The sequence below is a fragment of the Aedes aegypti genome, chromosome 2 (genome assembly GCF_002204515.2).
Source record: "Aedes aegypti strain LVP_AGWG chromosome 2, AaegL5.0 Primary Assembly, whole genome shotgun sequence".
Lineage (NCBI taxonomy): Eukaryota > Metazoa > Arthropoda > Insecta > Diptera > Culicidae > Aedes > Aedes aegypti.
Genome location: NC_035108.1, coordinates 442036438 through 442058700, shown reverse-complemented (window position 1 = coordinate 442058700; position 22263 = coordinate 442036438). Strand labels below are relative to the sequence as shown.

Genomic DNA, 22263 nt, shown 5'->3' with positions numbered 1-22263 from the left:
CATGATGATATTGATGACATTTTCCCATGATTTTGGAATTCGGGGTAATGTCATTCGGGGTGATAAGTCTTTCGGGGTTTTGGAATTCGGGGTAATGGCGTTCGGGTTAATGGCATTCGGGGTAATGGGATTCGGGATAATGGGGTAGAATCCAAAAACTAGGTAGTTTCTATTATTTCCATAAAAAAAATATTACAAAATGATAAGCCGTTTCATTCAGTTACTTTCGACGTTTTTCTACCAATGTAAAATCGGCTCAAGTAGTTTTTTTGTTGAAAGTTGAAATTCTTACTTACGCCGTTTTGTAACTCCGGAATTAAACGTTCCAAAAGTGAAAATTCTAGTTGGATAAGAGCGGAACGTGTGCAATTTCGTCTGCGAAACACGGTAGATCGATAAAGTAAGTTTGTTCACTTTTCTGACTTGAGACTATTTGAATAAGTTTTCGAGAATTGAAGCATTTTGTATTAAATGTTTTTTATTCGAGCTGGATCCCAGTTTTGAAGGTAATATGAACATGTTTGTCGGGAGCTGCGAGGAGCTGAGTCTGCCGAAATCTTCGAAATATCAAATAACCATGTTTCATGTATACTTCTGCAATGCTACTGGTCGAGGGCTAGGCTGACATAATGAGCAGGTGTCGGAGTCTGTGCGAAGCGCTTTTTCACAGACCTGTCAGCGCTTTCACCTTTCAGACGTCGCGCGGTTTGCTACCTTCAGAACCACCACGCTGATGCTGTGTACGATAAGCGAGGTTTTTTCACCACTGTTGTACAAAATACAACAACGCGACGACTGAAGTGTTAAAGTCGTACAAACTTCGAAAGTGTACCGTTCAAATGATTCGCACGCAGTTGTTGATTACAACAGTGGCTATTCGTAAAAATATGTATTAGAACAAGTAGGGTGGATCTGAATAAAATAAATTTAAGTAGAGAAGAATTGAATAGAACAGAACAGACTAGAATAGAAATGAATTAAACAGAATTGAATAGAATACAGATATACGATATACATACAGCTATGTGAAGTTCGAGTGTTACGATCAACTTTGATATAGTCATTGTTTAGGTATATTGATTTGTATGTATTTCAATTATACTTTGGCCCTTTTCTAATGTCAGTCTAGAAAATATGTGTACGTGTAAATTTTCTGCAACTTGCTAAATTTAATGAAATAAGAACAACCGCAAAGGTGTAAAGCTTATGTATGCACCTAACTGTTGATTATAGATGGGACGAGATTCACCATGCAATATTCTTTCCTTACACTTCAAAAGGGCGTATCTAGATATCCTGTCCAAGAATTGTTCAAACATATTTGAATGCTTTGGACCATTTCTTAAAATCACTATCAGGAGTTGATTGCTAGATATCATGTTTCGAGTATTGGCTGATTAGTAATAACTAAACATAGCATTGGCCCTTTTCGCATGTCAGTCTAGATAAATTTAAGAAAAAAAGTATTTTTCAGTGTCTTAAATCAGATGAAAAATAAAAAAACAAAACTACAAAATTTTATAATAATCTCTTTGTTTAAGCAAGTTAAAGTGGTATACATCATGTGATTTTTGTCGTATAAACTTCAAAAGGGCGTAACTCAAAATTCTGCCTAAGGATTTTTTTCAAATTCGGCTCAGAGGTGCAGAACAACGTCAGGAACCAATTGCCGACTGCCGTTTGGATGGTATATTTTATTTGATAATAACGGTAATTGGAGCACCGTATCATAGATTGTAGCAACCAACGGATTCGACGAAGCAAACTAGGCATTGCGGAAAGAAGCATAATTTCGGAGCAAATCCGAAGAACCTTTGAAAATTTATTTCCTAATGAAATTTCCAACCATGACATTCTTGCACATTGCAATGAGCAAAATTATCATGGAGCTCGTGGTGAAGTATCGCAAATTTCAAAGGAAATTGCGGTAATAATCAACTTGAAAAATGAATTAATGAATTAAATTATTGAAAAAAGGATTCAAGAAAGTTGATGACGATGTCCCAAGAAAGATACAAATTTGGACATGAAACTAAAGACAACAAAAGCATGATATCCAAGAAGAAATTGCAAGGTGTAGATTCAAAATAGGAGGCAAATTGAACGAAACATTTCAACAACAGCACAAGAAGCTGAATATACTAAATTAGTATGAATGTAACAAAATTCCATCCATATAGCGAAAAACATTCTTTCAATCTAAGGATTTTAAAAGAGAATTAGGAAAAGTGTACCAGGTATGTCCATAGTAGTTCCCTATTTGGCCATATCAGATATTTTGATAATTTTCACGAGATGGGCACTTTTAACCCTTAAAATCCCGAGGCAGACGTATAATTTTTAACTGACCACAATTCAGAGACTAGTAGGTCAATTAATTTGAAACAAATTTTAAATTAAATGCGATTAGTTAGTCTAACGATCCTTGGCTGAGACATCCCCCCTGATCCCTCCCCCTTCTCTTGATAACGGAAAAAGCGTGGACAGGAGGGTTCCAAAATTGGTTTGAAACGGGAATCTCAACATCCAAATGAGCTGGTGTCTTCGTCAAAATTATTCAGCAGATCAAGGACTATCTGGCGATAAAGAATCTGATTGAGAATTCATCCGCTAGGTGGCACTAGTGACAAATTTTATTTGATCATCTGTATCATGAGATCCTTATTAGCTAGAACGTTGGTGTCTTCGACAAAGCTATTCAGTAGATCAAAGCTATCTGGCGGTGAAGAGTCTGATTGAGATTTTCCCGCTTGCTGTCGCTAGTGACAAATTTTCTTCAATTGTCTGTATCTCAAGATCCTTAAACACTAGAAGGTTGGTGTCTTCGACAAAGCTATTCAGCAGTGAAGAGTCTGATTGGAAATTTATCCGCTTGGTGGCGCTAGTAGAAACAAATCTTCAATTTTCTCTACCTCAAGCCTTATCAGCTCGAAGGTTGGTGTCTTCAGCAAAGTTATTCACCAGATTGAAAGCTATCTGGGGGTAGAGGGCCTGAATGTGAATTTATCCAATAGGTGGCGTTGGCAGCAAATTTTCTTCAATAATCTGTATCTTAAGAATCTTGAAAGCTAGAAGGTTGGTGTCTTCGGAAAAGATGTTTAGCATATGAAGGACTATCTGGCGGAGAAGAGTCTGATTGAGAATACATCTCGCTAAAAATTGTACTTCAACCATCTACTCGTAATTAAGCTAGTGATAAATTTTATTCAATTGCCTGTGTCTCAAGAATTTCGAATCGCCGCCAGATAGCCCTTCATATGCCGAACAGCTTTACGGAAGACACTAACCTTCTAGCTGATAAGCATATTAGGATACAGACAATTGAAGAAAATTTGTTACTAACGCCACCTAGTGGTTAAATTCTTATTCATGCCCTCTACCACCAGATAGTCTTCAATTTGATGAATAACTTTGACGAAGATACCAACCTACTATCTACTGAGGATCTTGAGATACAGACAATTGAAGAAAATTTCTCACTAGCACCACCTAGCTCTCAATCAGACACTTCACCGCCAGATAGCCCTTGATCTGCTGAACAGCTTTGTGAAAGATACCGACCTTCTAGCTAATAAAAATCTTAAGGCATAGATGTCAATAAAACTTGTCACTAGTGCCACCTACCGGATGAATTCTCAATCAGATTGTTTATCGCCAGATAGTCCTTGATCTGCTGCATAACTTTGCCGAAGACACCAACCTATAAGCTCATTTGGATGTTGAGATACCCGTTTCAAACCAATTTTGGACCCCTTCTGTCCACGCTTTTTCCGTTACCAAGAGAAGGGGGAGGGGTCAGGGGGGATGTCTCAGCCAAGGATTATAAGACCAACTAGCAGCATTTACTTTAAAATTTATTTCAAACTAATTGATCTACTAGTCTCCGTAATGTGGTCAATTAAAAAATCAAGGTTCGTCTCGGGCTTTTAAGGGATAAGGAAAATAAGTTTTTTTTAACAAAAACTTTGTCTTGTCTTGAATATACTTTTTTAGCGAACAAGTGAACAAGTGAACAAGTGAAAGTCTCAATTATCTCAGATTTTAATTAATATCAATACGCAAGTCAATGTTGTCTCATGACGCGTTTCTCGCTTCACTATATTCGGAGCTGCACTCTCCTTGAATAAAAAAAATGGATGAGACCTTATCGAAAATATTATTCCATTATTGCTTTGTCTAGAACCGAGGGAAAATGTGATAACATTTAAGATATTCTTTAATCGGATATCGATTCGATATCGATGATTTTATATCCGATATATCACCGAAACCGATATTGAAGAAATCTAATCGGTATGAGAGAAAACAATAAAGGAATATTTCAGATAGGGTCTTATGTCCATTTTTTATGTATTTTAGAAGAGCGCTGCCAACTCCGAATATAATGTAGCGAAAAACGCGCCATGAGCCCTTTCTATACGGATTTCTCGATAATTTAAAGTAAACATATTAGACAAAATTTATTCGATCTCCAACGAATTCTGAGATGATTGTGACTTTCACTCGTTGGATTTTGACTGAAAATGACGCACTAAAAAATTATTTACGACTAGGAAAATCTTAACCAGAAAACTTAAAAAATCTTAACCAGACAAGTTTTTTTTTCCAAAAATGCCCATCTCTCGCTATATGAAGGGTTGGTAGTTAACACGATAACCTATCTTAAGACAAAATTTCATTCAAATAAAAAAAAAAACATTTTTTTTAATCGACATTCAATTTTGAAAATCAATTTTTTCAGTGTAGGTCACAAATGAGACGATTGTTATATCAAATTCTCGATAATTCAAACTGAACTGTGCATTCAAAAATGACTAGCTCATAAATTTTCTTTGAATTCTGGGAAATTGTGACTTCCACTTGTTATTTTTTTTTTTTAATTTTTTAAGACAAGACAAAATTTTTGTTAGAACAACTTTGTTTCCTTAAAGGGCACTTTGCGATGTATGGACGTTTGGCAGTGAACATAATAACCTATCTTGAGACTGAAATCCATAAAAATAAAAAATGACAATTTTTTTAATCGACCTCAAATTTTGAAACTCTTGATTTTCAATGTAGGCCTCAAATGATATTTTATCCAGTATTTTTATTCAAACATTTATGCAATTTTCTACAAGTCATCCCTTCTACACTTTTTAGTAGGAGTTGCTATTTTTCGACTACATTATTTTGAAAAAAAAAGGGATAAAAAAGTCTGGTCCTTTGCAAAAGATAGTCCAGATAAATTTTGGAAACTACTAAGTATGCAAAGTGGCTAAGTTAGTCAAGGTCTACACAACCAGAAATGCATCAGGTTATTGTAAAAATCCTATAGTGTTAGAGCTTTTGAAAAAAAAAGCAGAAAGATATTTAGACCAAAATTCAAACGGAACCCAGGAAGATTTTCCAGAAAAATTCTCTAACTAATTTCAAAAACAAGTTTCAAAAGTATTAATGGTTGAAATTCATTCAGTAATTATTGACGAATTCCTCGAAAAAATCCTGAAAACTTTCTAGAGGAGCCTTGCACAGGATTACAGGAACATAGTGAAATGATCCACTGCGTCTCCAGAGCCTTTTTTAGGATGGAGAACACACAACAAGAACTTCTGGCATAATCTCCAGATATCCAAAGAGTTATCAGAGAAATAACACAGATAAATTTTTGGAAAACACTTCTAAGCAATTCCAACAAAGATTAAAATGAAAATAATAATAATAACGAGTTCATTGAATGAAACGCATTTTAAAAAGGAAATGAGGGATTTCAGAAAAAAAAACTGGAAGAAGCTAAAATTATCAAAAAATTGTTGAAGATTCTGAAAGAAATACGTTTTTCTGGAGATGTAGAGACATTGGATAGAGCTATGACAAAAGGTCGAAAGACAAAAGGTCGAAAGGACTAAAGGTGGAAAGGACTAAAGGTCGAAGAACAAAAAAGAAGGGACAAAAGGACGACTTTTTTCAAAGAAGGAAAAAATTCCCACCATGCATATTGTTTTCGACCTTTTGTCATTTCGGCCTTTTGTCTTTCGACCTTTTGTCCTTCGACTTTTTGTCTTTCGACCTTTTGTCCATAAAACCATTGGATAGGTTGAGTATTGCGAATGAAAAAATCAAGGACAAATATATTGTACGCAATTAGAGATTTGATTTGAAAAACAAATACAAAATTATTAGGAAACCATCAAATTTCAGTACGATTTTGAGAAGAATATTAAAAAAAATATTTTCGATGAATCTCTCTAATTAATCTCATGAAGTCGTGGTATCCGAGTTGCCTCATTTTCACTCTTTGCGCTTCGTACACGCGTCAAAAATTCTACTTGAATTCATTTCATTGATATGTGACTGTCAAACCTCTTAAACACATAATTTGAACATAATTGTAATTCTGACTTTACGAAATCTATTAAGATTCACGACTATAAATTTTTGCAGAGTACTTATTAAGCTTGACCGCCTTCAAAGCATACCTTACTGAAATTTTCTAGAGTAAAGTTTTGTGCTGACACGAGTGAGATTGAAATTGAAGGCATTGTGCTTCGCTTTGTCTCGCACAAAAACAAATTGTCTCCTGCACCTTTCAAAAACTGGGTGACGCACAACTAATTTCGGAGCAGCACGCACATTTTTTGCACAGCACTGAGTTTTCAGACATTCCCTGCAAACTACTATTAACATCTTCCGAAATACTTTTTAATGAAATATTTGCACATTTCCAACCAACAATAATCAAAGAAAAATCACAGATGAAATTTGAGAATACTCTTTACATCAGTTTCGATAATAATCCTCGAAAAAAACCTGAAACAATATCAAGAAAATTTCAGAAAGTCTTCTTTAGCTTATTCCTGTAGGAATCCTCAAAGATATGATTCCAAGAGAAAACTTTGAGAGAATCCTCGTAGAAATTCTTGGAAAAAGTTGCAGACAAAATCTAGAAGGATTCCAAGAGTAATCTTCTAAAGATTCTAGGATTGTTATGACGTCCGAGTCGGAGCCTGCTTATCAGCTTTATGTTCTAAAATTGCTTAAATATAAGTTGTCCAGTTGATAAATAAGAGCTGTTTCTCCCCAAGTAGAAACTGTGAAATTTAATGCAAATGAATTTCAGGAAAAATAACAGAACCTGATATTTCTAAACCATTTTAGGAATTGAACATAGGAACCTTGAGCATGGCTTTTTCCATGAACATTACCACTCAACTACGAAAAGCCTCATAAAATACTATTAAATACTAATAAATGTTACAAAATTTAACCCACAACGTTCCGATTAAAATTCACCTACCTTCCAGAACTCTCAGAATGTAATGAAAGGTATTGAAACAGGGAATTAAGAAAGATTGATACAAAAATCAGCCAGAAAATCAAGAATACCGGAGAATACACAACCAAATGGTTCAGCAACGACTAAGTTTATTACAGTTTTAGAGAAATCTTAAAACAAAAAGAATACTGCTGGAAGCATCTCTTATGTATCTGTTTCAAATTTAGCGTTTATTCAGGGATGCAATTCTGAGAAAACAGAGGATCATGATCCGCAACACATCATTAGAGTCCGTTTGTCGTCTACTGCTACAGCTCAGATTATATCGGAGGGCTAATAGTGTATGATAAAACCCATCTAAAAACGAGCTCAAATCCTGGGGAGCAATATTGCTAACAACTTGCGAAACGTTTCCAATCATGGATCGATACAGATGTGATGTTGCTTTGATCGTGCTTCGAAATCAAATGAGAACGAATTTTGCTTATAAGGGTATTTTTGAATGAATTATGGAGTTAATATTTCCTATTTTGTAAACTTTCCCAAAATAATTTAAAGATGAAAGCTATCATCAATCACCAAGTCAACTCAGAGTGAACGACACGAAATAGTAAATAAAGGAAATCAAAGCTGTATTCCCAATTTCACGTCATCCATGAGACAATCGCAATTTTTTCGGGAATCTCCAAATACAACTAATCGGAAATCAAGCTGAAAAGATAAATGTTATTTGAACAATTGCCCAACTGAAATACCCCGTTTTAGGGTTCGATTACCACTGGTCATCGTCTTCAACCACAGGCCGAAAGATACAATTAGTTGCATTAATTCACTGTCAGCCAATTAGATGATAATTACCGAAAACAACTGGACAGGAGACAGAGGCCGAAATGGTTCAGTTTCACGGAAAGAAAATCGTCCTGTGAAATGATGAGTAGTGGCGTGGCGAAAGGCAAGAAGAGATTCATAAAAATTTTCCGAAAATTGCAGCAGCATTCCAACGTTGTTCGAGAAAGCACCGCGAGCTAAAACAACTGACAAATTGCCTGAGGCAAGGTTACTGTAGTGAAACATTATTTGACTATCCACCTTTGTAGAGGTCAGGTGGTTTTCACTTGGATCTTATAGTGAGAACAAGTATCATTTATTGTAAAATTACAATCTTACAACCTTGAAGGAGTTTTTTCAACATTTCATCGTTTTCCTCGATTATCATAGGTGAACTTCGATTGAAACATTCAAAACTTCAATTGAAAGTTTCAATTTCATATCTTCATTTCCGCTTCCATGATCACATTACCACTTTTCCAGTGCAAGGACAATAACGGTTATGAAGATCAAGAACACACACATACACTCATTACCGGCCCATCTCGCGGAACCGGCTGCTGAACCGAATATTATAACTGCCAATCTTCATTCAGTGCTGTTCCACGACAAGTATTTCTGGCTTCGCGACCCGTAACTGGAATTTTCATATTTTTTAAGAGGCCAATTTTGATTGACCGGGTTGAAGTCACGGTGAGACGGGCGGAGAGTTCTTCGAAAATATTCCATCAATTTTAAAAAAAAATTGTGCATTTTCCGTCAGTTGACATCGTTTGCCACAAAGGGACCTGTAATTATCCATTGTCCATGGAAGCAGTTGATGAGAGCTGGTGAGATAACAGCCGCTGAGCCACCACAGCATCCATGGAATGATCCTCGACCTACAGTGGTTAAGAAATTTGAAAAAGTTAATAAAAATTATGTTTGTCTTTGTCTCCAATGATATATTTCCTTGATTTCTTCAACACGGAAAAGCATCTCTCAAAAGTTCAGGATCGATTGATGTACACTTTAATTTTTCATGTGAAATGTTAAGTTATGAATATAAATTGGTCTTCTTGCATTTTTTTTTATTTCAATTGTGTAAAAACGTTGTTTCCAGTTCAAGCTGGATCGGTTTAATTCGAAAGAAAATACCATATACCTTTTCCCGCAGATCATTCCAATCATGTACAATTTTAAACTTTTGAATATATCATGATTTTCTATTCAAAAGTGTTGGTTTATTTCAAAATTGTTGGTTATTTCAATATGTATGCCACCAAAAAATCTTGTTTCCTTAATGAATTATAATTTTGGTCAATTTTTGTATGGATCTGTCCAGTGTGCGACTGTCGCGTCGTCAACTTGCCAAGCCGGCCGGCGGCTGCCAGTCATTGAACTTGAGAAACAGACGAGTAGAACCACTTGCTTATTGCAACCAATGGCCGGCCTTCATCGAATCCACCGACCAACCAGCAGATATACTTTTTATTTCGGGTTTTGTTTTGTGCAAAAACATCTCAGCAGCATCCCCAACACTGATGACGGGGGGCTGGCTGCCGCCAGGCGTTGATGATGATCGAGAGTTGATCTCATCGAAAACACTCACACATCAAAAGCCAATAAGGCAGCAGCTGGCTCTGGATCTGGTGGGGAAATAACATTTTTTCACGAGAATCCAGAGGGGATGGAACGAGAGCAGTCTAATTGGGAGGTAGCAAAACGCAGCAGGATTCGACCAGTGTGGATGAAGGTTTTTTGCTTCAAGTCCGAAATTGGGTTTAATTCGACAAGAGAGAATGGCAATAGTGCAAACTTGTTTGCCAAATCAGACCCTCCACGATAGATTTGTACTTTAATTAAGACAATACGGGAAGGCGAACGTAAGTCAGCGAACTTTGATTACCTGTGGCAGAATGGAGTTCTTATACCTTCAGAATGGCAATAGTGATGTTTCACATGCAGATATTTCAAATATGGCTAGTATTTATCAAAGATTTAGTATATTGAACTAATCACATGACGGATAACAGCATTTTCAGTGAACAAGTGCAACCAATCCCGATCAGAAGTGGATCGAAATACTGACGATCAGAACGTGATCTTGACTTGATTGGTAAAATAGTTAAATGATCTAAAGATAATATCAAAAATATATTTCTGGACTTCTGAGCCACAACATTATTCGATGTTTAGTTAGGAAGGAAGCCTGCTCGACAACAATGACGTCTGTCAATTCAGAATGCAGGTCAATGCTGGGAAAGGAAGTAATAGGATGTTGCATTTACTCGTCTACTTCTTCTTCTTCTTATTGGCATCAAATCCCCACTAGGACAGAGACTGCTTCTCAGCTTATTGTTCTTATGAACACTTCCACCTCTAAACGTTCGCACCATCGAACATGTCCAGCACACCTCCTGCAGCGCTACGATGTCGAAACCGCGGAGCTTCAGTACATCGGAGAGTATGCGTGTGCTTCCGATGAAGTTGAGAGATTTCATGATGAAATTTCAATATGAAATAGGAAACCCTGCATGATTTCTCGCAAGGTTCTCCAGAGGAAATCGCTGGAAAATCACGAGTGGAACTCATAGAGGAATGACTGGAATATTTTGATATTTGTTGCATTTCGTGATTTTAAGCCCTAAATAAATTTTAAATGATGAATCCATGGAGAATCCATTCTGAAAATTATCCAGGGAATCTTTGTAAATTCGAAAGTTTAGGATATCTTATTGTGAAATTCATGGAAAAATAACCTAATACATTTTTAGGAATGGTCTATGGAAGAATTTAAGGAGTAATCTCTGGGATGATCTGGTTCTGAAAACGATTGGAAGTATAAAAATGTCAAATTACTCTCAAATTTCGTTAATTTGCTTGGAAGAATTTCTGTAGTTCTGAGATAATTTCAAAATATCTCAGAGTAAAAATCTAAGGAATCTAGTCGAGTCTAGTACACGACACTGAAGACGGCCTTACAGTTGAGGTCGAAATACGCGTATTTGTCAAAGGACACAAACTCTAGTGGAATTAAATGGTGTAGTACTAAATTCGGTTTTTATAGGTATTCTACTAAACAGCTCGAAGATTTATTATCAAAGAAATCTATACAAACATTTCTGAAAGTTGGAAGTGCTATAAGAATTTCTGAAATAATTTCTATTGTAATCCAATTATTGCACTAATGAAGGATTTTAGGGAGCACCTTTTGAAAGAATTTCTCATAGCATGTCTTTATAAATTATTTGAAGAATTTCAAGACGAATTCCTGGGGTAATCGCTTGAGGAATCTTTATAAGAATTTATAAGGGGTCCGTGGAGGAGTTTTTGTGCGTATTCCTGATTAATGTTTTGAATGAATCATTAGCATAATTCCTGAAGATGTTCCACAAAGAATAGTCGCGTAGTAATTTGTGGAGCTTCAAAATGTTCTTCAAGGTTTATTGCAATGCAAAAAAAAGGAAAAAGAGATTTTAGATACTGTTTTTGTAAAAAAAAAAAGAGACTTAAGAGATATTAGTTTACCTTTGTTTGCGCTCTGCCACATTTCAAGGGTCTATAATATAATACAATATAATATGATAAGGTGATCGATGCCATTGAATGAATATCCTCTTTGATTGCTATATAGAGAATAACACATTGTATAAAGAAACATGCCTTGAATTGAACGACCATCACAGTATCAACGTCATCCCTTATGAAGAATTTCGGAAGACAAGAGAAAAGTAATCTATGGAAACTTTGGCTTTGGAAAAGCTTGCTGTGATTGGCATCTAAACCATAAAAGACTAGGAGTTGCGAAAAGCAACGTGTTAATGGTTAATACTCCGATTCCGTTTGGCTTTCCATTCCACAGAATCATAAGATGTTCTGTAGCTTAGTTGGTTGAAGCGCCGGTCTAGTATACACGGAGTCGTGAGTTCAAATCTGTTGGAACATCTTGAGGAAATTTTGGAGGAATTCGTAGAAGAGTTTCGGGATAAATTAAAAAAAAATAAAATTCTCGCATAACTTCTGATCTCGCCCTAAAAGCCATTGGTAACCATGTGTGTAGCTCGTTGTTTCTGAGCATTTGAATGGATTTTCATGTTATTTAACAACGCTATGGTAAAGAAAGGATCATTATCTAACTGCCCGTGATGTTGATTTGAATGGTTATTCTATCTTTTGCTCAGAAACAACGAGCTACACACGTGGCTACTAATGGCTTTTAGGGCGTTATCTCAGAGTATGCGAGAATTGTATCTTTTAGAAATCTTCAATGAATTTAAGAAAAGGGAATCTATAGTTAAATACTACTAAGTCATATACCAACAGGAACATATGATGAACGTGCCTCTAACTGACAAGGATAAACACTGCAAAAAATAAATTCATATTGGTCGACATGATTTTTGTCTATGTATATAATATACAATAATCGGACGTAAGTGATTCCGATCATATCAATTTTGAGGTGCAATTACAATTTATTTGTTGCTGTGATTCTGCGTTCCGCTTCTAATAGATTAAGCAAACCTTTCACCATTTGTTATGTTTCAAATCGTCCATTTGATTTATTAATCATCCAAAAACACAGATGTATTAGGTCTAACGCAGTGGATCCCAACCTTTTTATAGCTGCAACCTCCTTTTGTAGTTCTACAAGCAAACTACGGATCGCCAAACATAGAGGTTAATGATAACAATGTAATCCTGGTGACGATTCCATCACTTTTGTAACCTCAAGATCCTTTTTAGAAGTCTTTTAAGACTTTAGGCACGAGTCTGTTACAACAAACGATCTTGATAAAAATCAACACTGAATCATGCAGGGCAAGTAGTGCTCCATGATTCTCTTCGACAATGGGAATTGTTCTAGTTAATATTGTCTGGAATTCGGAGGTAAGATGCATATATGGCACATTGTTGCAAAATACGAGCCCAGTAATCCTTCGAGAACTCGCTGCCAAAGTGAATCAAAAGTGCCGAGAATAAGAAAATAAGAGATTCCCAGAAGCTTATTGAGGAGATTTTCTCAAAGATTTCATCAGAAACTCAAGAAGAGCTCGCCAAACTATTGATCAATAATATTGTTGGGCATTCAGCAAGCATCAACTTTCGAAGCTGTTCTGTAAGAGTGTAGTGTAAGGAATGGGATTCTTAGTTGTCGATTGGGATTTTTAAGAGCCATTAATCGGCATTGGGAAGAATTTGTCAAAAATTTCTCTTCGTCCTCTTCGAAAACCTTGTCAGATATCTGTTAACAAACTTCTGAAAAATCTATCAATAATTAGTCGAAAATCTCTCCAAAAATCTTTGAGCTAGACTTGAGAAAATTCCACGGGTGAATGGAAACCGTAAAGAACTTGTCACCTCTCCAAAGAAAGGCCGCATGAGACGGAGACAAAAATGATTTAAAAGAAGCTGCGATAATGGTATCATTCTTTGACCAACCAACAAAAGTGCAGCATCCACAATGGTTCGAACAATTAGCGGAACCATGACGCCAAAACCCTTAATTCGACTCATTCAGGGGACAAAATAGAAGTTTGGGTTTCACATAAAAGAAGATGAGATTTTCTACTTACGATTTATTGTGTACTTAGCCTAGATGTCCTTATCCTACTGTCTGTTGTGTGGTGTTAGTGTCTCGCGGTGTATCCCTCGGCGATATCCAGCATGCTCCGCCCGGGCAGATGGACCAAAACCACCGGCACCATGCCGGCCTCTCCACTGCTTGGTAAGCCATTAGCTGTGGGCGCACTACTGCAACCGCCATTCCCAAATGGTGCTTGTGGGAAGAAAAGAAGGCCTGAATAGGCGACAAAACAAGCACTTTAGCTAGGGTCACACACTTTCGGATCTAGTTTCAAACTTCGCTATTAACTGGTCATTCTCACTCACCGATCTCTAGTAATTAATCATCTTACAATGGTACCACCATCCTATCGCTTTTGGTGATCAGATTGGCCATATAGCCTTAGCCCATAGTTCACCACAGATCTATATTCTAGAAATGGCTAAACTTATTATCACCTTCTAATTGGAACTAGAACGGACTTACTCTGGTCAGAGTTTGTTTTTTCACTTGTTTCAACTTTCACTTTACATGCACTCTGCTTGGTAGTTAACCAGAAACTGCTGCTGATTGCTCCGTAGGTACGGGTTATATCTACGTAGATGGTACTCTTCTCTTTAGTCCGACTATGAGATCTACTCTGAGTGAGTGCGAAGAGATGTTGTTTGTTACTAATCCAGATAGAACGGGTTGTGTTGGATCCCTACCTGTGCACAGTGATTTATTTCATCGATTTCACGATCAAAATAGAATAACTTCAAAACTATTGGTTCTAGATTTTTGGTGTCTTCGATGAAGTTTCTTGATATTAAAAGGCGCTTCTTTTGGTATTAGGGGTAAGATGATCAATTCACCCACAAGTGAGATAAAAAATATATTTTTTTCTAAAAATTAAGTTAGAGATTTCAAGTCTTCAACAAAGTTGTAGAGTATGTAATCACAAACAACTTTGCCGAAAACGCAAAATTTCTATATATTCGTGGTAATGAGATATGGAGCATTTTGTCTTCGACACCCCTTAAAACTTGTTTTTTGTACATAACTTTTCAATAGAATTTTTCACATTTTTCAAATCCTCTACAAAGTTGTCTGGATCAATAAAATACACATTTTTGCTGAACACGAAAACCTTATATCTCTTATCGTTCAAAAGTTATAAACAAATTTATGTTAAATTTTAGTCCACTTTCACCTTAAAAATCTCCATTCTACGCAAAATGACGCAGCTAGTTTCATGGCAACTTCAAGTTCTAACTTTCTACTTTTGCATGCAGGTAATAACTTTTGGAAACAAAAGGTTTCTTGCAGTGTTTTTCACAGATGATACACTCCCGTGCAAATGTTTGGCATCACCCTCTAAAAAACATGAACAATTGTTTTGCCACATCTCTGTGATTACACGTCGAATTGAAACTCTCTATAGCGCATTTGAAAGCCAATGAGTTATTCTCACTTTGTAAGTATTTTCCCGGAAACAGTTTCTGAATTTTGTATACTAAATTTTGACTTAGAGTTGTGACATTTTTCAAAAAAACACACTGGAAAAACATGGCCATTTTCCTCAAAATTGGATCGATAAAAATAAAAAAAATCAATGTATCATAAGAATTGTAATCTTATATTCTTTGAAGAGTGCTTACGAAATTTGGGAGGAAAAATGTAAAAACTACTCAATATCAATGAAACAGTCATTCAAGTTATCGTGCGAAAGTTTGGGTTCACCCCTCAGTATGATACTTATCGTGCAAAAGTTTGGGATCACCTGAGCCGCACGCAAATCATTTTTGTCAATATCTCTACCATTTTTCAACCAATTTCAATAGTTCATAACTTTTCCAAACGAAAATAATGGCGCGTTCATGATTGGCTTGAGATTTCACAGAACTATCGTGTTTTTAGTAAGTTCAGGTGAACCCAAACTTTTGCACGATGACTTGAATGACGGTTTCATTGAATTTGAATAGTTTTCAGAATTTTCCACCAAATTTTCGTAAGCGCCTTTCAAAGAATATAACATTACGAATCTAATGACACATTGATTTGCAATTTTGACCAATCCAATGCTGAGGAAATCAGCCATGTTTTTTCAGTAAGTTTTTAAAAAAAGGTCACAACTTTAAGTATGAATTTAGTATACAAAATTAAGAAAATGTTTTTACTTGTTATTAATTATGAATCGTGGTTTACGGCTAACCAGCCGAGTGGAAGTTTAACAACTACCGAAAAGCTAAACATTACATATACTTTGCAATTGGACTAAATGGACAAATTGATGTGAAGTTTTGCGAAAAAGTTACACGTCTTCTCAGTGAATCGAACTCACGACTCCATGAACTCTAGTTAGGGCGCGTTACACCTACGCCACTAGAGGACTCATGGAAGCAGAAGTTAACCTGAATTCAATTTCAGCTCAATAATCACGTGGTCCTTTTTCGCAAAGTGCACCTCTTTCGGAAGAATTAGATGTCCAACCAAACACAACACTTTCTATATATATCCAATGCCTAGCCCGAGAGCGCATTATTTTTTAGGTAGAAAGTTCATCGTCCTTCATCAGACTGCATTGTAAAATTTTACGAAAATCTATTGAACTGATGTGTACTAATCCGAACAGAAAATCGAAGGAAAGAAATCGATCATTGCAATTATGCTAGATGCTAGATATGCAAGATATGAAATGTCAAGAAAACAAGATCTATAATTGGTTCGAAAACAAGACTGGTTAAAAGGTATTGGGGCAATATAAACACTTTCTCGAAATTTAGTGAATGTTTATTGTTCTTCTTTTTGGAATCATTTCGTTACAAACTGTTCGAAGCCTATTTCTCAGCTTGTTCTTAGAGCACTTGCCACATTTCTTAACTAAGAGCTTTCTATGCTAAAGTTATTATTTTTTTGCTTTTGTTTTAGGGATAATATAATATCTTCAAGGCATCGTTTCTTTTATATGAAAAAAAGTGTCATAGAAAAGTATCGATACCTACAAAATATCTAATAGGTAGAGGAGCTGATCTCAAATGGGTGCAAGCCGAACTTTGTCACCTCATTCAATTCGTCTGATCTCACCCGATTTACAGAATAAGCACAATTTCCTCAACGGCACAAATATACCAATCGGCGGGAAACGTGCCTTTGGAGCCGGCCTTTCGATAGGTCAAACTATTTTTTGTGCTTTCATAGTATTGAATGGTTAGCTTCCACTGCAAATTCTGCTATTTACCTGAAGTAATCAACACCGTCAACAATGTCATAAGTTTACCTAAGGAATGTATCGATACCTACTCGAATCATTTGAATAGTTTTTATTATGAAGGAAACATAGAACTAAAACGATTGCGATAGATATTTTTTTAGGAATCGCATTGATGATTTTTTCATAAAATAAACATACTTTTGAGTCAAAATTCTTGATAAACTTTCGTGAATAAAACAAGATTTTTCAAAGGCTGCACCACCCTTTGCAAAAACGTACATGAGGAAGTACTCATTCGATTCAAGTAATTTCATTCAATACCTATTTGAATTAAAAGTATCAAGTATTTATTCGCATTTACTTGAATCCATTCATCCCAACATGTGACAGGAACGGTGATACTCTATTTCTAAAACAAAAAAATCATGGATCGACGGGAAATCGAACCCAGACACCTAAGTATGACTTCGCTTTGCAGCTGTGGACTTAACATAGACTAAGAGGGCCCTGCAAACATTTCATTCAAAATTTCCTAATTCCATTTCTTGAATCTTGGTAGTAGAATTCACTTTCGAGAATCTAAAACTAAATTAATAACTACACACAGCCAAATTTCTGACCCGGAAACTTATAAAACTAGTTTACTAGGGCTAAAAGTCTCACTAAAAAAAAATAATTAAAGTGGCATTGCAAACAAACGCATAATGCTTTAATTCTCCTTGCGTTTGAAAATGGTACAACAGTGAGAACTGGTACATGTTATACATTGTATTGAAACCAAAAAATGTTTGTATTAAATATATGATCATAGCTTTATAAAGCTTGTAAAATATACTCGATAATTTGATTTCACTGAAGTTGTGTCTCAAGGTCTTTATTGTCCAGCATTCTTACTTGCTCCGATGTACCTTAACAAAAAAAATTGTAGTTAACAGGGAGGGTTTATAACTTAAAATTTTAAATTAACGATATATCATCTGTGAAAAACACTGCAAAAAACCTTTTGTTTCCAAAAGTTATTACCTGCATGCAAAAGTAGAAAGTTAGAACTTGAAGTTGCCATGAAACTAGCTGCGTCATTTTGCGTAGAATGGAGATTTTTAAGGTGAAAGTGGACTAAAATTTAACATAAATTTCTTTATAACTTTTGAACGATAAGAGATACAAGGTTTTCATGTTCAGCAAAAATGTGTATTTTATCGATCCAAATAACTTTGTAGAAGATTTGAAAAATGTGAAAAATTCTATTGAAAAGTTATGTACAAAAAACAAATTTTAAGGGGTGTCGAAGACAAAATGCTCCATATCTCATTACCGCGAATATATAGAAATTTTGCGTCTTCGGCAAAGTTGTTTATAATTACATACTCTACAACTTTGTCGAAGACTTGAAATCTCTAACTTAATTTATAGAAAAAATATTTTTTTTATCTCACTTGTGGGTGGATTGATCATCTTACCCCTAATACCAAAAGAAGCGCCTTTTAATATCAAGAAACTTCATCGAAGACACCAAACATCTAGAACCAATAGTTTTGAAGTTATTCTATTTTGATCGTGAAATCGATGAAATAAATCACTGTGCTGTGTGGTGACCCATCGCTATCACTATGACCTATATACTTCAAGCAGTGGTAATACACCCAGTGGAGACTGAGAGGCTTACGGTGAGATCAACTGTTAATTGGCTACAATTGATCCGACGAAGATTTGTTCTGTGGTATTGTGTTGTGATTGTGTAGTGACTTGAACATGATCGTAGTTTAACTCAAACTCCTGTGTTGGCTTCAGAGATTTAGAGCACATTTAATATCTCACGCGAGCTGAGTGGCGTGCCAACACAGTGGTTCGGAAGGGCAAGTTACAAACTTCTTTTATTCAATCCACTTAATAACTGAATACAGAGGATTGTTTTAGGATCTCGTAAGTGAGCTTGCGAAAATAAAAGCATTCAATAACCAAACCACATTTTTTTTAGCAAAACCAATATCATGCTTCGCGGATCCCTGAAAAGTCTTTACCGCCTCCTAGGGGTCCACCGGTTGGAAAACCCTTGTCAAAAGCTAGAACCGATGTGATTTTGTTCCTATCGTGAACAGCAATTAATAGCTCAAGTTTCGTTCACTGTACAGCCCCACTGCGCGTACCCAGCATTAGTAAACCGTGAAAGACGTTCGACGCACCGTGCATGCATTTTAGATACCCGTTACAGCACTAACGTCACTCCATTCAAACGGGATCTAACAAAACACAGTACGTGGCCAAATTTGCATTACCTACCACCAAATGCCAGCCCAACCAACAGCCTGCATTTGCCCGAATCGCGTCCTGAGGCAAATTTATGTGCATCTGGTATGACCTCTAATCTCTACTCAGCAACGGCGCCCAACTCATGCGCCTTCGATTTTATTTATTTTTTTCTAGCTACATCTGCAAATGCACGGTGCGGTGGCGCCCAAATGAAAATAAATTAGCACCATCTCTAAGTGGTTATTAGCCAGACGATCGTTGGTATGTATGTTTATGCACGAGAATTGAATAAAACAACTGAATCCGGAATAATCCACCTAGCGGTTGCTAATTCACCATCTCTTGAAGTGAAATAGCAGCCTTTCGATACCAACTCGTGTTTTCATGAAAAGCTCAATTTGGCGCGATTCGTTTCGCAGTGCACTCGTGGGGAGACCTTTCCCAATGTTTACGCCGTATACGTGTGAAATCATGTGGATTCATGCGGATTCAAGATTGTGCTCATGCAAAATGATTTATCAGCTTCTTCGTCTCTCAGCCCGCCAGTGTAAGTCTGCGTGGGACTAACCATCTCTAGGATTGTCTCGACTGCCAGCTTCGCCGATGGGAAGGTCAGGGAACTTATCGAATCGGTATTCACGCAAGGATGCCAACCGAGCGATGTAATTCGTTTCAATAAGATTGGGGAAGACCCGGAGGGAAAGTGGCTTTGCGCCGGTCTTTGCGGCGATCAGCTGATTAAGGAAGCACTTAGAGCCGGCCCCAGTGCTAATCCGCTCGCACTAATGGCCGCCTTTTAAAACGAGCAGGCCATCGGCTCAAAGAGCTAAGCAGACGTAGCTAATAATACAGATGATTTGGTTCCCCCTTCATTCGCCGTCCTCGAAGCAAATCTTGTTCTGAGAGTAAGAATCTACGAAGCGACAGAACCAGAACCGGCATCTCGTTCACCTTCGATTTGATTTATCGATGATTTTAATTCGCTTAAAAGAGTATTGACATCACGGGCTCGCGGTATAATTCCCTCCAAGAAGAAGATCAAGAACAAGGAGGGGAAAGCTTGCTCGAATCGGTGTAAGAAGTATTAACAATCTAATCGGTGCGCTTCTAGTAGAGCAGTGGTTTCCAACCTTTTTGAAGCTAAGAGCCTCGGAAGCCGCAGACTCCTGAAAACGAGTATTCTCGAAGTGAAAGTTTAAGAAGCCTTCCAAAGATCTCATTATGAAACAACAGATGTTCTTGGCAGACATGCTGAAAAATCACATGAAGGATCTTAATCTTGCTGACGAATTCCAGACGATTTGGAATGCCAAAATTGTCCATAAATGGTCGGCGTTAAGTCAGAGTGGACCAAGTGACATTTTTCATATTTTGAGAAAAACGGGCTCAAAGTCTAACGCTTTGTATTTTTTTATCTCAGTAAAATTTTGGTTCAATATTTCTACCCATCCTAGTGTTACTTTCAAACAATATAATGTGAAGTGATAAACATGAAAAATCACAATCCGAAACTCTGATAGAACGATTTTTTGATGGACTATGTGCACTTGGTCCACTCTGACTGAACAATTTCAAGAAAAAGAACAATCATTTAATGCTTGCGTGGTCAAACTGGGTACATATCTACAAGATGAACATATTATCAAGACCCTTCGACATCAGTATCGTATATTCTTCAATAATCCATATCTTCAATCTCAAAATCAGTGGCATTACGATACCTTGGAAATTGAGGTTTTGAAGGGTCAGGGCGTTGAAGACCAGAAATATTCAAATATGCGTTCAGTCAGAGTGGACCAAGTGAAAATCTTGAGTACCGACCAAAATATACTGGTCCAATATGCGGGTTCTAGGACAGTCCATACATACACCATAGAACTACCATAAACTTCTATCGAATTCTGAAATCGACTCAAAAAATGCAATAATCAATCAGTTTGTTGCTTTTTAACACTTGGTCCACTCTGTCTGCACAGAAATTGTTGCAATTTCTGATCACCTACTCAAATACGGTAAATGGCCAGATATCAAAATAAGATCCATCGAATTATGACATGTTTATGAGTTTCTATTGATGGATGGGAAAAAGAATCATTCCATGTCGAAAAATCTGGAAAATAACTTGAAATGTCTTGCATTTTCTAGACTTTCTCAGCGCATCGATCGTTTTCGTTGTTATGGTAAAAATTACTTGGTCCACTCTGACTGCATACTTTTATTGATTTTTATAGATCATCCAGAGTAAATTTGTTACATATCTCTCCCAGTTTGCAACATTCATTTAATAATAGAACAAAATTGAACAATACACAGGTTTCCGACAGTATTCCTTTTTTAAATATTTGAAATCTAAAAAATCTGAACCTAGTTTTTGATGGCCTTCCTTAAAACAAACGCGAACCTCCCAAGAACCCGTTACGGCCCCCTAGGGGTCTGCGAAACACTAGTTGGGAATCCCTGTAGTAGAGCCATTCACGCGACTGTCGTCGACATAGGCCAGAAGCATCGCGAAGAGAGCGGAATCTCGTTCTCGCGGAATAAATCAATTTCGCAACCGAAATAAATCATATTTCAACTCTGCGTGGAACGATGAATACCGACTGCCAATCGATGAGGTCCGCAGAACCTGCCCCGTTTTTTGACCAAAGATAAGTTTTCTTCTCACTCGTTCTGTTTCCTTCGAGAAAGATCGTTTCAGAAGACCTATGATAATATGATTAAGCTTTCGATTCGACGGTCCGCGGATTTTCGCTTTTGATCATCATCGAGCTTATGTGGCGTAATGTCGTCGTCGTCGTCGCAATCATATGACGGAGAAGGATATAAATTAATGGATTCAGGTTCGCGAGCGGTTTATTTGACGCCGCCGCCTCAGCCGCACAATCAGGGACATAAGTTTCCATCTCTTTAGCCGGGATTTTGCGCCGACGGGGGATAAAGCGCGATATGTCATCAATTGAGGATTTTGTAATTTATAGCCTTCGAGGTGTCATTAAGTTGGGTTCAATTAGGCGTGAAGCATGATGACCCGAAATCTCCCGTTACTTTTTTAGCGATAGTATTGGCCAGAGCCGTAGCGTGGTCTCATGGCGCCCTTGGCAAACCTTCATTTCAGCGCCCCTTAGTCAAATCTTATTAAAACATATAATTAAAATTCTTCCTAGAATTCTAGAACGACTTCTACATGTT

The 22263-nt window shown here is 36.8% G+C and overlaps 1 protein-coding gene and 1 long non-coding RNA gene across 2 annotated transcripts in view; both read right to left on the bottom strand.

Moving 5' to 3' along the window:
• LOC5572054 (protein Shroom) overlaps positions 1-22263 on the bottom strand; it is an 808873-nt gene that overhangs the window by 708239 nt on the left and 78371 nt on the right. The gene's annotated exons all lie outside the window — the stretch shown is intronic.
• LOC110677133 lies at positions 13779-14292 on the bottom strand. The gene is made up of 3 exons (XR_002500976.1): positions 14118-14292; positions 13958-14063; positions 13779-13865 (listed from the first exon to the last, which is right to left on the bottom strand). It is a non-coding gene; the product is annotated as an uncharacterized LOC110677133 (long non-coding RNA).